This window comes from Parasteatoda tepidariorum, chromosome 1 (assembly GCF_982258835.1).
Source record: "Parasteatoda tepidariorum strain Cologne lab strain chromosome 1, Ptep-v5.0, whole genome shotgun sequence".
Classification (NCBI taxonomy): Eukaryota; Metazoa; Arthropoda; class Arachnida; order Araneae; family Theridiidae; genus Parasteatoda; species Parasteatoda tepidariorum.
In genome coordinates this window covers 26274389-26279799 of record NC_141755.1, presented here as the reverse complement: position 1 = coordinate 26279799, position 5411 = coordinate 26274389, and positions in this window count along the sequence as shown.

Sequence of the window (5411 nt, the reverse complement as noted above, 5' to 3'; positions counted from 1 at the left end):
GGTAACTTCGAGAGGCCTCAAAAGGATGCTTATTTCTGAGAAAATGTTCTGCAATGCTCTTCAAGGTCTTAATAAGTCGTCGACTTGTATATTACCCCCTATCTTCACGCAATTTGACCTTGAAGTTGATTATCAGTGTCTATTTCAATTAAATTCCTAAGTGAAAGTGAATCGTGTGAAATTAAGAATTTTGTAAGGTGAAGGTCAAGAAATTGGAAATCTGAGAAGAAAGTTGGAAAAACAATAAACCTAATATTGGCTTCCCAATCACGTTCAATTTAATATAGTGTTTTGCACAACATTAAAAGGTATTTTTTATTGTTCTTAAAAATAATTTAGTGATCATAAGTTTACAATAAATATGTATTCAATTTATAAAATTTTTAAAGTTAAATAAAAAGTATCGCAATTAATTAGATTCAATTAAAAAATTATTTTACACATGCAAAGGATCAAATATTTAATTAAAATTGCGATTCATTCAGAACAGGAACAGATTTTTTTATTTATGAAAATGAGGTCGGTTTCTATAATTTTGAAAACAATGGTCGAATTATTTCAGTTGGTTGATCCTAAGCAGATAATTTTGAATTTTTTTTTTTTTTTTACAAACTTATATAACTTTATTGGGTACAAAAACAAACACATAAATACAAAGAATATATATTCATCATCAAGAGGAAAATCCTGTCCAGGCGACAAAGAAAAGTAATACAATAAATTTAAATTATAAATTTTAAAAAAAGGGGGGATATTACAATCATGAATTATTTTGCGCATCATAAGACATCATATATTGTTGAACACTGTAATAATAATAAAAAAAAATACATGAAACTATATAAAAAAATAACAAAGGTAACGTAAGAAATTCATTTGGAATGGCACAAGACTGGTATAAAAAATCAAATGCTTCCTTTAAAGTGAAAAATAGTGGTCTAAATCGTCAATGTACATCATAAATTGAAATAAAGCACGCTTAAAAGAAGAATATATTTGGATGTTTTGCAACTGGAATGGTAATTTATTATATAATTTAGGTGCTAAGTAAAAAAACTGTTTTCGTGAAATTTCTTTTATAAAGTGGGGAATCTCATATATTTCAATTGGTCTCGTGTCAGACACATTTGTTTTTAATTTGCATATTAATTTATTGTTGTGTGAATAAGGTAAAATACGAAAAAATACATTATGGCGAAATGGAAATAATGGTTATAATTCAAAATTAATTTAAAAATTAATTTTGAAAATGACAAATTTATAAGGACTTACAGTTATGAAAATATAAAAATAATCCAAATTATTACTAAAAGTGGGCCACATTATTTTCTTTTTATGCGAAAAGCTTTTAATACATCTACGTGTTTACTGCTATAATCATATTGATCAATGCAATTCAAGCTTATACAAATAGCCTTTAACTTAAAACTTCTTTCTTAAATTATTGCTCAATTTTATTCCTGAGATGCGGTAAGTTCTAGCAATTCGAAAATTTCAGTTTATTCTTTTGTAAAGCATTTCATACTGCATGTATTCTTAATTTAAAAGCTCCGTTGCTTAAATGTTGTGAAGTTTGAATAACATTTTTCATGAATACTGTGTGGCTGGTTCAATGGTGGAGAAAATAAATAATTAAAGGCTGATTTCCAAAGGCTCTGTCAAAATATGAAATAGCGCTTTTTTGTGAATAATATGTTATTTTTAAAACTGGTGTGAGTTTGTAACTGTTACTCATGACTGTTAGGACAAATTTAGCGTATTTAAAGCCAAAGCTGTCCAATCTTATTTTGAAAATGGCACAGAACGTTAATATGTAAGAAATCCACATTTTTTTCAAAATAAAAGCGTTTGTGGTCTAAATTTTTAATATTTAAAAATTTACTCTAATGCTGCATTATCTGGGCTCACAATTTAAAAATTTGCAAGAACTGAGAATAAGGAAGTGATTTTGATAAATTTCATTGAGGTGGGAAAATGTCGTCAAATTGGCGAATTTTTAAAATGTTTAATAACTTTTAAAGTATTTAACTTATTTGTCTGTTCTAAAGCCCAAATAATTCTCCGTGGCCAGATAATATAGTTTGAAATCACCGCATTGCTTCAAGTGTAAGGCACTTAAACTATGGCTTTTTTATTTTCCTTGGAGACAGAGGTTCGAGAAATAGCGCTAATAAATGAGAGCTGGTTAAGTGTACCAGTAGAGAATTATTCTCTCATTAAAATATACTAACTTATAGAATAAAGCAGTAATGAATAAATCAATGTGGATCAGCGAATCAGTGACTCCGTGAATGCGGAAAACAATGCGGAACAGGGAAGATGTGGGTTCGAGTAGGCGAACCAGCAGGTCGCGGGTAGTGGCTAGTAATTATATAAAAAATGAATATAATTTTTTAAAAATTTTTTTGTTAAATGAATGATTGCTTCAAGCATAAACAATTTTTACTATAAGGCTTTCTAGGAGTTTTTAAAGTAGAATTGTTTGTTCAAAGTTTGTTTGATTTCTGTCTAAATCTCCTGATTTATTTGAAGTATATAAAAACAGAATATCTCCTGCTTAGAAGCAAAAAGCCTATTTTAAAGTTAATGAAATTTTAACATAATGGGTTAGTTGCCCAATCAAAAAAAATTTGAGGTAACTGTAACTTCAATGTTCCTAAAACTTCTATGCTAAATATAAGTACGTTCTGAATTATTTAAAACTATGCAATTTTATATATATGTATTGCTACGGTTTTAAGTTTCATCCGTAGTATTTTAAAAATGCAGAATAATCAGAATTAAGATTTTAGTTCAGTCTTTATTGAGAGCAAAAGGTCAGACCAAGCCGAGACAATACTTGTCTGAGAAATCGAAAAAATCCCATTTTCCAAAATAATTCTTGGTTTTAATCAATCAGACAGATCTTAATTTAGGGTATAAAAAGTAATTTAGAGATAAAATCTTTTCCAATGGGAAGTTTATAATTCTATACATTTATATAAAGATTCTAAAAAAAACTATATTTCTGTAATGTAATGTAAAAGTTTGAGAAACTCGGCAAATGTTGGGTAAATCTTTAAACTGAATTATGCTAGTAAAGTGGGTGTATGCATAGTGTAATGTACATTAGGCGACGTTAAGTGGGCGTAGTCATCAATTTTAACGGAACACACAGATAAAAATATGTCAGTTGTTATCATTAGGGGTTGCCTTTATTTGACTAACTCAATAGGTATTCTTGTGTCAAGATTAGTAGTAGGATAGGTCTACTAGAGAAATTAAGCATTAAATCTTGTGCACTTATCGTTTAAAAGATACTTTTGTATCAAAAAGTTTTTCAAGGATTGGTTTTTTAAAAGTAAATGATAGTTTGAAACCACCAAATTTTGTTACTTATAAAAGTTAAAACTTTTTCAACATGTGTGAAGGTAATATTATCTTCCATTGCATCAAAACGTTTTGTTAAAGATAGTAAAATAATTCTTATCACATGTTTGAAAAAGCTTTAGTTGTTTCCTAATGCAACGAAACATCTGTCTTACTTCTTATATCATTTCATAAACGTTTTAAAAAATTAAAAACTTAGAGAGAACGTTTTAATTACTCCCAAACATTTTTTTAATTACGCTATTACATCTTAGAACGAATATTTATGGCTTTTTTAGTTTTGAAATAATTATAAAACATGTATTGGTCGTTTTATACTTAAATTATTCTTTTTGAATTCTCAGAATCAGCTTGACAGTATTAAAGCAGATAAATTACATAATTTTGTGTCAAGCAACTATAATTTCTTTGAATTTTTTGCAATCGTGATAGAAATGTAATAATTAGGATAGACATTTAGGTACGTTTTATACATGGTAAATGGTTATGTCAATTTTTAAAATAGCCTTAATTTTCATTTATGATATCATTTCTTTCTCGCCATACTCAATGAAAGTTTCTCTCAACAACTATTAATTTTATATATTTGAAATATAATCTAAATTTAAAAAAATAATATTTAAGTTTATGGTATTTTTTAATGAAATATGGGTTTAAAGAGAAAACAACAATGAATTAATAGGAAGTGTATTGATTGATTGTTTTCAAGTGCAAAATAAATGTATCCATTTTTGGGGGGTCTTAATTACACTGCAAGATGCTCTGAAAAAAACTCTGGCAAAATTACCATATTCGTATGGAAAAGATATTACTGGTAAAAACAATCATATACAGGTAATTATACAGAAAAATCTTCGTTAATTTAAATTATTTATTTGGTAATTTTTCCATTCGTTATGTTAAAGACTTACACGAAATTCTTACACGAAAACGTAAACCCAAGTACATTAAACAGTAATTTTTATCTCAACCAATTCTTAACAGATCACGGTACCCAGCACACCTATCAGGCCCGCTTTCACCATAAAGATCCTAACTGCCCCTCATGTAACACCACCGATAACTTGGACCACATACTAACCAGATGCCCCGAATACCAAACCATAAGAACAGGCTTCTTCCCTGCCGGGTTCAATTACGAACAATTGAGACAAAATTGGAGAAACAAACAGATTAAACAGGGAATCATTGAAATAATCAAGTCACACTTCGAGAGACATACGCCGGAAATCATCGACAGATAACACTTCTCACAGTCGTCAAATCATTATGCATAACAATCACTACACAGATCGAAATCTTGCTACAGCTCGCGGATATAATGCCAATTAGACCTTACCTTATTGGAAACCGTAGATTCGTCACACAACCCCCCCCATATAAAAACCATTTTTTTTGTTTGTGTAATCGAACATCTTTACTTCTGTTCATGATTACCACCGTGCCCATCATCTTCACATCTGTTTCAACATTCTCCTGTAAATATTATACTTGCTGATCATCTTTACTTCTGTTCATTGTTGCCATTATATTTATCATCTTTCACTTGTAAAAACTACACTATGTCTGTTCAATGGATCATCTGCCTCCCCGGATGCCTCCCACAGGAGGCGGGACGGGGTTAAGCCAAACTTACACGAAATTCTGGTTTTCAAAATTATAGTTCTTATAACCACACATTTAGTAAAAATACAATATTGAAAAATGAATGTAGCCAAATTAATTGTTTTCATACCACACCCTAAAGTATCTTCATAAAATTGCTAGATTTTACCAAATTTACTACCAAACAGAATGATAATGATACCATATTTAATAGTTAGTTTTACCGAACATCACTACCAAAGTGCTTTGGTAAAAATTATCGTGTGTTTTGGTGTTCGTGCAGAACCAGAAAACATGGTAAAATTTCCTATTCAGGTAATTTTGATCATCTTGTTTTCTTCAGTGAAGAAATAAATAAATCAATGAAAAAAATGGAAAATGATTAAATTTAATAAACGAAACTTGAAAAATGTTATTAGTATATTCAGCCATAAATT